Source organism: Etheostoma spectabile, chromosome 1 (assembly GCF_008692095.1).
Source record: "Etheostoma spectabile isolate EspeVRDwgs_2016 chromosome 1, UIUC_Espe_1.0, whole genome shotgun sequence".
NCBI classification, from domain to species: Eukaryota; Metazoa; Chordata; class Actinopteri; order Perciformes; family Percidae; genus Etheostoma; species Etheostoma spectabile.
Genome location: NC_045733.1, coordinates 1,576,285 through 1,588,760, shown reverse-complemented (window position 1 = coordinate 1,588,760; position 12,476 = coordinate 1,576,285). Strand labels below are relative to the sequence as shown.

The window sequence follows — 12,476 nt, the reverse complement described above, 5'->3', positions numbered from 1 at the left end:
CTCTCTATCTCTGTGAATAGAACTTCAAAAGCCTCTGAGTTAGATGGGGAGTGACAGTGTTTACTATTGGTATGCAGGCAGATATGTCTGCTCCAAAGTGTTAGTCTAAAGGCTTCGGCTAAGTGTTTGTCAAGACTTAAAGCCATTGTTCTCCTCTCCTCTCCTCTCAGATCTCAGACCGCTCCCTTTCTCTCTCTCTCTCTCTCCCTCTCTCGCTCCACTTTTCTACTTTGATGGAGCATTTTACTTCTGTGTGTATATGTGTGTATACGGGGAGACCGTTTTGAGACAATGTGTGTGTAAAAGGTTGTGCTGAAAAAATGTGTTCACTTTTACGGTTGTGTTTATACGCGCGGGCATCACACCAATAAGCAAAACCCTTCCACTTGTTGCAATTGATGAAGACTAGATTTTGGCAGAGATAAATAAGGTCTCTCTAAGTCAAGGTGATGGTATCGTGTTTTGTCCAAGGTTCCACTGATTTAGATTTCATTCAGTGTTTGCAGAGTGGTTACATTGAATAAAAAAGTGTTCCCTATTTTTTGATTTTGTGGTAATATTATGTCAATAAAAAGTAAGTTTAAAATGTGTCAAATGTGTCAGAACAATGAATCAAATGTGTCTTGCTGTCATCAACATTAACTAATCAAGTGCAAAGGGCCTTCTGTCAATGCTTTTCTGCGATTACATGAGCACTGGGCTTTTAACAGCTGAATATGTATCATATCTATGGGTTTATGTGAAATTTGCAAGAAACTACTAGCCTACATCTAATACACCAGAAAACATCAATAGTACACATTAGTTTGTTTTGCCTAATTAGTACTTTAAGTCAAAGATGACAGTCTCCATCTAGGTTTTTGATTTGAAGGTCACGATTCGATTCTTTTTACCCGTGTACTGGCAAGCTATGCTGTCTGTTTTTTGTTCTTCAGACTTCCACAAGTAGGCAGGTAGTGGAGAAAGTAAAAAATTACAGGGGGAATCTCTGTTTCTGATTTTGAAAGCTCATTTTGATGAATTTTGAGAGTTCTAAAGCTTGATGGAATTAGACGGAACCACCAAAACAACATAGAGGAAAGCCTTGAACAGTCGGTAACCAAAATGCAAAGCTTGGTTTGAGGTTTTGATGATTTGTGAAATGGTCCAACATTTGTAAATGTAATGCATTTACTGTATGTGATAAGAAGTCATAAACCATGAGTAAACTTTTCACCTTGTTAAAATGGTTTTTTGGGTTGTTTTTCTTAAAGCCTAAGTATTTAGTTCACAATGGTGCTTCCATCACCCACTTTTTTCTTCCAGTTGTATTACTGGTCTGGTTTCGGCGCAGAGTTTGGAAAAATGAAATTCATCTGTCATCTGATAAAAATTCCAACAGTCCTTTATTCAACTCCCAATGAATGCGACATAAGTGTAGTTTCAAACCCAGCAGCATTGTGTTTATCCTGACATGAAGCCAAGCTGTTTGCTGGGTCATTTTACAAACAAAGAAAAATACATTAGCTAAAAAAATGAATGTTACTCTCTTGTTTTCCACCTTCCTCTTCCCATCCTTCCATTGCTTGCCCTCTGTCATTTTCTCTTGACTCTCACCCTCCTCTTTTTAATCTCACCCATCTTCCCTTGTGTGTGTGTGTGTGTGTGTGTGTGTGTGTGTGTTTGTGTGTATACCCACTACATTTCTAACAGAGTTACACTCAAGGCAAACAAAAAGCAGCTTTTTCTTTGAAGCCAAACCCAACGTTCTATAGGGTGGAACTGTTAATCACTGATAACCCTGCAGCATCTCATCTTCCTGTGTCTCACCCCCCACTCTTTCATTTTCCGTCCTCTCTCACTGTCTGTCTCTTCACCTCATACCTCTCCCCCTTTCTTATTGTCTTACCGGTATTTCTCTACTCTCTGTCTTTTTCTCCCTCTCTCTTCCCATTTAGTCAGTTTTCACAAGAGAGTTAGCATCTTGTAGTTGTGTTTGGCTGATCACCACTGATGTGTGTGTGTTGTGCTGGTAGGTACTGCCAGTAATGTGGCAGTGAGCGTGGTGAGCGTGGTGCCAATAAAGCAGATTATGAGTTGATTTTGGCGAAGGAGGCTGGTAATTCCTTTAAACCAACAAAGCCATTCCATTAGCCCCCCGCTGGTGTCCTGAAAACAGACACTGTAACGCTCCCAAAACACATGGCTAAACATACTCGTACAGTGTACTATTTCAAACCATGTCAACATGAAAGTACGCACACTTGTTTTTCTAACATGAAACCTATACTGTACGCGCACACAGAAGGCAGTGATGTTGCTAGGTAAGCGTCCTGCGTCCGTTGCATTTAAATCTGAAAGTATGCAGTAACCTAGCCATACATCCAGGGCACACACCTTTTTTTCCATTGAACACAATGTATTTTGTTTTGAAACACTGCACACTGGCAGTGAGAGGGATTCCTAAACTGCCCTGTATGTCCTTCAAAACAGCTCATAGCTTTGGAACAGTATGACAGAAAATGTTAGTGTTTTTTTTCAAACCGCGGTATACTTTAAAGCCGGTTACCAGCCCATGACTACTTTGGATCAATCGCTAATATTTTGAAATCGTCGTAAGAATGCATCTAGGTCAAAAGGGCCCAAGTGTACAAATATAAAAAAGTTTTCCTGTGGCTTAACTTTGATCTGAGTGGATAGACTGAGCCATCTGGGGGTAAACAGACCATCTGACCTTTTATGACCACTTTTTATGATTGTTCCATATTCCATTCATCAAGGTTGCAGGAATATATGAATTATTGCTCTCCCCTTGCAGTTCCTCCAGCCTTTAAAAGTTGAGGTAGGTTTTTCAACTCATTACTCAGTCGTAGCGCTGAACAATATTGTGTTTTAGCATCGACATCGCGATGTGCGCATGAGCGATGTTGACATAATCCTTTTTTGCTGCTTGATAGAAAAGTAAACTTCCACCGTTCTCCTTTTACATGATTATTAACGTCCAACCCTTTCTCTTTAAGACAGATAGCCATGTATGCAACGTGTGTATGTGACGTTAGTCCAACGGGGTTTGTTCGGGGAAGTGAGGCTCTCCGTGTGTAGAAAAGTACAGTAGCCAGCAGCTGCCACTGACACAGTAATGCGCATAGTTTTCGATGGGTAGTAAGTGTTTTATGTTTGCTGCAAATACAAACTAAATCACTGGATTGATGCAACATTTCTACCTTATGTCCCTCTCCAAAATCCCTTCAGAAGAGTAACGTTAGTCACAGCGCTTACTTGTTTTGGTGTTTGTAAAGCATTGAAGTTCAACAAAGAATGGTTCACATTAGAAAAGATCCTTTTAACTTTTTTATTCTATGTAGATGCTCTCCCCTACAAAATCACTGCAGTAGTCGAGAATGATTTATTATTTCCAAACAGAGCTATTTATGTCATCTTTTAAAAATGACTTATTTTTTTTTCATATTGCAATATATATCGCAGGGGGAAAAATATCGCAATGTAGGTTTTTTCCAATATTGTGCAGGCCTACTCAGTGGTAAAAATGCATCATAAAATGTGTATTAATGAGTGGTATTGTCAAGTTAAGGAATTTAAAGCTACATCAGAATAGCGAAATGGTACATAAGATTCAGGGATTTAGGCGACTAGAACAGGGACCTTTGCACTCTTCAGACAGAGAGGATCATAACAATGTCTTATCAGGCTCTACCACTCTTAAAAGTTTTCTGCTCCTTAAAACCATCTATTTTTCTTGCATTGCAAGTGTCCTTCATTTGTGGTGTGACCTAATCATTTCAGAGAGGAGGATGGTCAAAAAAGGTATTTAAGAGCCATGGGACTACAACTGAAACCATTCCTCGAGTAACTTGAATAAATTGATTACTAAAAATCATCGATCCTAATTATTTGCTTTGAAGCTTTGTTAAAACAATATAACTAACGTACCGCTCACTGTGATGATTACTAATATTGCACAACACATCGCTGCTTAAAAATTAGAAAGAGAGTAAAGGCTAAGAGAAGAAACAGGCGGAGAAAACAACAGAAAGTTTTGGATCATTTCAAGTTCTAAAAAAAAAAAGAAAATTCTGTACAGTGTGTCTATTGTGAAATCAAATTATCTTAACAAAATAGCACAACCAATGCTACAGCATCTCAGCGAAAACATCCAGTCTACTTAGCCATTCCATGGAGAGGGCATGGTAACATTAAAGATGAACTGAACTGGAATTTTGAGTGATGGTGATATAACAGAAGTTGAGAGTGTTGTACGTCACTGGCATGGTAAGCTACTTCGTGGCTAACTAGCACTAGCAGCACAGCCATAGCAACAGCCTTCAAAGAGTCTGAGGCAGTAATGAATTGTATAGGGCCAAGGCAGCTGGGGTTACGACACATTTCCACAGGCCACCTTGGACCAGGAAACCAGTCCTCAACTCATGGCTAGCTGCCTTAAAACTGGATAGCTCTCCGACAGGCCTTGGATTTCGAGTCTGTAGCGAACATGTAATGTTGTTGTCACATACACAAAACACGAACATATTCACTTACAAGAATAAAGCCCAACGTGTAGGCTTTATGGTGTTCAACAAAACTGAGACTGACAAACTGGGCCTTGCTTGAAATTGAGACAAAACATGTCTCAATTACCACTACTAGATACCAAACGATCCAACCTAAGGAAAGGGCTAGCAACTAAAAACGTTGGAAGCACTCTTATGACAAACTCCACAAGCTAGCACTCCAACCATAGACTGTATAAATAAACCAAGACTCTGACGATATCACAGATCAATAATAATGTGTTTACTAGCCGCTAACTAAACCACAGAATCCAATGTCCCTCTCTACTCACCCTGAAGCTAGCTGATGTTCACCATCTCAGGGCACATTGTTGATGCAGAAACAGCTGCTAGTTCTAAAGTTAAAAAAAATCTGCCAACTCTGCACTTGCCTAAAGTAAAGTAAACAGCAAAACTCGTGAATCCTCCGTGCATCTATGGTCAAACTGGGGTAACTCTCCTACGTGAACCTAACAAGCGATCCCATTGGATTAATTCGTCCAATTACATTTTCCATTTATCTGCCTATATTTTCTTAAACGAATAGGACCTCAACCATGTTTTTCTATTTTCTCTAAATGCACACAATGTATAAGCAGTCTATTTCCTAAAATGTATAATGTGCTTGGATACAATAAATGAGAGAACATGACAGTAGGCTGCGCCCACACACACACACACACACCGGTCACTGTCACTCCCCCCCAAACGATGCTGTACTGAAGGTGGAGCCTGACACTCCATGTGGTGGTAGTCAGACACAACAGGCATGTCCTTCACAGGCTCAAATGCGTAACACGCGCCATTAAAATTACTCATTTTCGTGTGCATATAATATGCTGCAGCCGTTACCTATATACCTTTGCAGGTCCTACCATGCCAGTGACGTCATCAAAATTGTCAGCATTCTAATACTAACAAACGCAATTTTTGTGTTGCTTAAAAAAAAGCTATATTTATTTGTTTAATCAAAATTTTTAGTGTAATTTATTTTTAATTATCAAAACCAACAAGCTATCAACATTTATTCTTACAGTTCAGTTCATCTTTAAGGTCTGCATGCAGTCTGCCACCGCGCTGTTTTAAACAACTACAGCTTGCTACTCTTTGTTTGTAATTTTTTTTTACAAACAAGATAAAACATAAGCTGATGGTTTTTAGTGTGTTTATCTTAGTTTGCCACGAATCTTGAAATTCTGACAAATTCTGGTAAACTAAGCTGGCAGAGACAAACCAGCCGCTCTCTCTCTACACCAGCGGCACCTGTACATGGCTTATTATGCACGTCAATGACGTCAACAGACCATGCCGACGATGTCTGCATTCCTTATTCTTTCTAAACTTCACTCAGATCGGCCTTTTGAAAATGTGTCCCCCCTGAACAGTGCAGCCCTACCTGGGACTCACTAAAAATGACCACCTATGGGTGTGTACAGTGTGTGGACAGTGTAAACCTATCATCAACGTCACTGAGAAGGTCACAAGTATACAATCTTCTTCAAAACACACAGACACACCTGCATTACGTTAACTCATACCTAAACACCTGAAAGCATGGAAACACATTTGTTCGCGTCATTCCAGACATACACTCTCAGTTAGATCTGAATGCTTCAAACAACAACCAGCTGCATATTTAATGTATATATGGTTAATAGTTGTACACACCTTCATAATCTTTCTGTAACATCTTGAATCTAGATAACATTGTGTGGAGTCAGAAAAATCTCAATTTTGTTCATCTTGTATCTGGGTGTTGTGCACACAGTATTTACACAACAAACTAGACTGCCTTTCATAATGGGCATGATACTATGTACATTACTATCGTTAAAGTAAGGTTAAATCTAGGCAACTGAACTCCCATGGTTAAGGATGGGGAAAGATCCCCTCTAAAAGAAACTCAGGATTGCTTGGTAATTGGACACAAATCACAATCTATTAATGATAGCTGTATGGTTTCTAAATTGATTACCTTGTTTTTACCATCTTTTTTCTCAGCACAATTAGCAGCCCGTTACCATATATCCCGAAGTCATTCAATTCACTGACTCTGAAAGTAAACTATATTGCTTATTTCATCTATAAAGGTTCAAGTTTATGTTTCAGTTGACTCAATGGTTAAGATGAAGAGACGTGGGCACAATGGGACAGACAGTAGAGCAGACAAACTGGCAAACACAGAGAGACTAACAGACTTGGTTGATTTGGGCTCTATGACCTGCTGCTATGGGATACATACAGAGTCACACACAAGCACATACACACACCAATTGGGATATCCAGACCTGCCACTGAACAGGATTACCTCTGTCAAGGGAGGACTGGTATCCCCTCATCAGCGCACACATACACACCACATCATAATGGTTCACTGGGCAAGCTGATAAGAGAGTGTGTGTGTGTGTGTGTGTGTGTGTGTGTGTGTGTGTGTGTGTGTGTGTGTGTGTGTGTGTGTTTGTGTGTGTGTGTGTGTGTTGAGCAGTCTCTGATGGCAAGGATTAGGGACTCTTGACTCTCACAGTCTATCAGCTAAGAACCAACCATCACAAAAACAGACACACACACTTGCTCGCACGCACGCACGCACGCACGCACGTACGCATACTGTAAAATCCAGTTGATTTGTTAAGCAGCATGAAATATAAGCATTTGTTTTTTACTGATGATTTAGAGAAAATAAAAATTTATTGTAGTAAGGCAGCTTGGCAAGGCAAGGCAGCTTTATTTGTATAGCACATTTCAGCAACAGGGCAATTCAAAGTGCTTTACATAAAATCAGTTAAACAGATAAAACACAAGTACAAACAGTTAAAAATCTAAAGCATTAAAAACCAATAAAACACATGAATAGACAGTTAAAAACAACATCATGTTATCTCAATATTTTATTTGTTTGCATTTTATAAATAAAATAAAGACAAAGAAATGTATTAATTGGAAGACTATTTTGTACTTACAGTAACAGGCTATTTCTTCTTTTATCAACAATAGGACTTAGGATGGAAAAATAAGATAAAGATTGAAAAACATAAAGCATAACAAATTAGGGCTGTCAAAATCGGCCAAACCTGACATTCCTTCTAAAAAACACATCAAACATCTATTTGTGAACATTGTGTCCAAAAGGGCAAACCAATAAAACGGGAGACATAACTACTTGTATAGGTATATTTATTTCAACATAAACAGGTCTACATATATACACATTACAAAGTAAACTAATAAAATAATGTCCTATACCGTAAAACTTTAGAGATTAAAAGACTGTTGACCTCCCTCCCTCTATTTCTCTAGAGCAGGGGTCTTCAACAGGGGGTCCGCGACCCCTAGGGGGTCCGCGGAGGTACTGCATGGGGGTCACGAAAGTTTTGGTTGATTAGACTTTTTTTATATCCCCCCCCCCCCCCCCTGCAATTTTTTCCACTAATTGAAATGTCTTTAAATACACATTAACATGAATTCAACACACAGATAAATGGAGGCAGAAGATGTCTTTCAGTCATCAATGCACACATGGCACTATAGGACCAGTTTGATATAACACAATTTTATACAATATATATAGTTAGGGGGTCCCCAATCCATCAGTTTGGGGGTCCTTGGCCTGGAAAACGTTGAAGACCCCTGCTCTAGAGAGTGAAAGAGGCAGGAGATGACACGTTCGACATCGCGGGGATCGTACTTTGGGCATAAACAACCGAGTCTCTTGCTGTTCCTTGAATTGTCTGATGATTTCGGTGTCTGCCCTTACTGACAGAAGTTCCTGAATTTCGTAATTTTTCCAGTATGATATTTTTGTGGCAGCCTTTGCTAAATGACCCATCTTCTTTACCCTTGGAATCTTCCGGTTTTCGTGCCATTCGTGTGAAGGATCATCAACACGCCCGCTGTGAATTCTCTGGCCAACTGGGAACAATCGGATATTTCTCAGACTCTGTTGGGAGCTGAAGGTTTAGAGTCATTTAGGGAGCTGCAGCACAGGCCCAACGCGCCCACAGGCAGACAGGTGTGGTAGTGCTGCTTTTTCACAACAAATATTCATTTCCATATTTGAATGTCTGTTTATTTTTACAGTTATAATACTCAAATTTGACCTCCATATTCGTTGACAGCCCTACTAGGGACCCATGTAATACAAAGGGAAGGAGCTTGGGGCTTTGATAAGAAGTATGTGTGTTTGTGTCCTAAAGGAAAAGAGCTCTCTAGGGTTGTCCCTCAGGCCTGCACAATTCGTGGAATAATATGAATCTCGACTTTTTAGCTTAGAATTCATATCACGATTCTCTGCCACGATATTTTTTACACAAAGTGTAACGTTTATTGCACACATGAACATGAAGATTTTTTTGGCACATATAGCACATTGTGCATCACCACAAGCCTGTAAACATAGAGGTTTCAATAAAGAGAAACCTATTTTATATAGTGTTTGTTTAAAACTCTCAGAAGAAAGTAGTAGCATTTGTGATGCAGTTGGCTTGTCAAATTAAATGAGAATTGAAGTTAAAAAGAAAAAAAACTTTTTTGCGATTTTATAACAATTAATAGTGCAGACCTAGTCCTGTATTAGTGTTGGGCGGTAATACAGTTATGCGGTGTACTGTGCTGTCTTAAAAATAGCAACGTATCAGTTTCAATTCCGTCACAAAAGAAAATGCAATGCACTTATATAGGAGACAAGGATTAAATATTAGGCAAGTCACACACCGAGTGACCTGGTCTCGGAGAAGAACACAACTTCTGCAGTTTGGCAGCATTTCGGGTTCCGACCTAATGAGGAGGGAGAGGTGTTTCAGTATTAGTGTTTGGTATTCAGTTTCTGAATGGTATAGGCACAAGCCAACAGTTTGGTGACGCCGTTTGAGCCTTACATCATATTTTTTAATTAGTCACTGTAATACCATGTACCGCGGTGAAATAGGTTGGAGGTTTGACATATCAAAATTTCCCGCCCAACTCTATGCCGCATACCATTGTTTTGGCTCCGGAGCTTCGGTAGTGATCAACAACAAATATTCAACTCAAGGCTGCTTCAATATAACCACACAGACCTCTGGTCGGATATACAGCATAGTAAGTAACTTGACTCAGCAAAACACTTTCTGTTCTCAGCTCAGATAGACAACTTAGCTCTGCAGTGTTTCAATGTTAAATACTGCAAAAATTAGCCTAGCGTCTAGCGCTCTTTTTCTCTGCTCATATAGCTTAAACCCAACAGAACACATCCCAGCACCTGCTCTATCAATATTACTTCAGAAAACATAGCTATTTAAGAGACAAATAGACAGCCATGATACCATAAATATAAATCAAATGATATATTTTATATTCACAGGGATACAGTCAGTGGTAAGCATCTGGATTCCAGTTGACAACCCTCAGTAGAGACACAGAAAATTAGTTGGAGAGAAATCCAATGGTAAGAAATATAGAAATGGGAATAGCATGTCAAAATAAGAGAAAGAGAGAGAAAGAGAGAGAGAGAGAGAGAGAGAGAGAGAGTACAAGATGAATGTTAGAGAAAGAGAGAAGGAGCACTTAACCTCTGGTTAGTGGGGTCACATCCCTATGGTAGTGGGGGAAGAAGGTCCCTGCCCATACACACACACTCCCACAAACATAGACAGAAATACAGACACACACAGGCACACATTCACAAAATCATTTTCACGCACAATGTGCATACATGAAGACACTTTTCAATGGTTTCAATTCTTTAGAGGGACATCCGGACCCTAGATGATGTCTCAGCCCCCCCCCCTTTCTCTCTCTGAAAATAAGCATAATATGGGCGCTTTAACGCCTGCGATCTACAGAAGGTAAATGCACAGTGTGTGTAAAACTATCAATTTTATGAAGTTTCTAGAAGTTGTGGCGCTGATTGCATTAGCTATTCATTTAAAATTTACTAATTAAATTGGGGGTATTATAGCGGCGTGTGTGTTCCATGAAATATAGAGACAATACGCAATGAGACACTAGAAAGAGGAGGAAAGATGGACAGAAGAAAATAGAAACAGAAATAGAGATGGACCAAAAAGTGAATCAGAAAAAATAAACCTGACAGAAGGAAAAGAGAAACAGACAGATACACAGAAAGCAGAAAGAGAGCAAGTGAGTGCAACTCAGAGAAAGAGAGAGAGAGCATTAATTATTTAGAGAAGGTAACGTGAAGCTTCCTTGGATCAGGCAAACTGCTGGCTTTTCCCCGGAGAAAAGAGAGAATGAATTAGGGTGAATTTATTAGAGGCCTTGTGGTGTGTGTGTGTGTGTGGTGTGTGTGTGTGTGTGTGTGTGTGTGTGGTGTGTGTGTGTGTGTCAATATAGTCCAGGCACCCACCTTGGTTTCTGCTGTTGTGTGACACACACACACACACACCACACACACACACACACACACACACACCACACACACACACGCACCACGCACACACACAAACAGATCCTGAGAATCCCAAGTCTGTTTCCAGGTTCATTAATAAAACAGCAGCTCTTTATATGTGCTCTTCCCCTAGCTGTCTTGCCTTTCATCCTCTGTTTGTTCACACACACAGTGGGATTTGACTGTGTGTGTGTGTGTGTGTGTGTGTGTGTGTGTGTGTGTGTGTGTGTGTGTGGGTGTGTGTGAAAAATCCAACTGGGATTAGGGGATGGCCCGCCTGTTTGTTCATCAGTCAGACAATAGTCGACCCTACTGTGGTACATATGAAAATCTGATCCCTCTTTCATCATGGGTAAAGGGGAACACCACTCAAGCTTTTCTGGGCGATTCTAGGTAAATTCGTCTTGTGGATTCAGACCTTTGATCCAATGTTTAACTGTATTGTATTCATATATAAAATAATGTATAATTTCAAAGTTGTTGATAAAATAAATTAACAGCAATAAAAACCAACTGTGACAATGAAGTAAAAAATTTTTATTTTATTTTAAATACAATGTAAACTAGAGAATGCAAATGCAGTGTGATTGCGGGCTGCTGAAAAACTGATGTTGTCCTGTATAGCTGGAGGAACAGCTGTGAGCTAAACTGCATTTCTGCCCTGCAAGAGGAAGCAGCTGAAGGGGTAAGAAGAGTTTAGAATAGTAGAAAAAGATGAAAGGGTGCAAGGGTGGTTTTTACATTTTTTGGGGGTTTTGAGAATTATAGTATAAGGACTTGAATGAGAAGTGTACAGAGAAGATGTTAAGTGTCTTAGTTGGAATAAGAGTAGAAATGAAGAAAAATGAAAAATGTGTAGGTATGTAGACCTTTTAAAAAACATGTTTGTTTTGAAATAAATATACCTACAAGTAGTCTCACACGCACATGCGCACACACAGACACTTTTGCAATTTTCTGCCTTTTTGATCATGACAAACCAAAACAAATTGGCAGTACAAAACCAAGGTTATTATAGTTTTGCATTTTTTATTAGTTTTATTTTTTATTTCGTTTTGACTTTTATTTTTCAAATTCTGTTTAGTTTTAATTAGTTTTTAAAGCAGGTTTGCTAGTTTATTTTTTATTTTTTTTAAAAGCTTAGTTTTAGTCTTTTTTGTAATATGGGTTATTTGTTAGGGGATTGGAAAAGGTCAGAAAAAAGTATTGTGTATTAATAACTCAACAAAAACATCATACCATTTTTGAAATATGTATTCACAATGTATGGAACTTTGGTTCAAGTAAAGTGGCAAACGTTTTGAAGTCGATCGACTCCCACAGTTGTGTAGACATCCCATTATTAATCCACATATTAACCCATGTTCCCTTTTGTTTACTAACCAGCTATCTGGTCGCCTATCTGGTCGCCTGTGAAAGCCCTCCTGTAGTGTTCTCTGTCCTGCTGTCGTTGCCGTCATGCAGCTGGCAACGTAGCCATACCTCCATGGCTGAAACGTTACCGGGGTTAGCTTCTGTATCAGCAAAAGGGGGCTCGGTGTTCT

At 39.4% G+C, this 12,476-nt stretch overlaps 1 protein-coding gene across 3 annotated transcripts in view; it reads right to left on the bottom strand.

The window, feature by feature from the left end:
* Positions 1 to 12,476, bottom strand: part of esrrga (estrogen-related receptor gamma a) — a 163,962-nt gene that overhangs the window by 120,660 nt on the left and 30,826 nt on the right. The gene's annotated exons all lie outside the window — the stretch shown is intronic.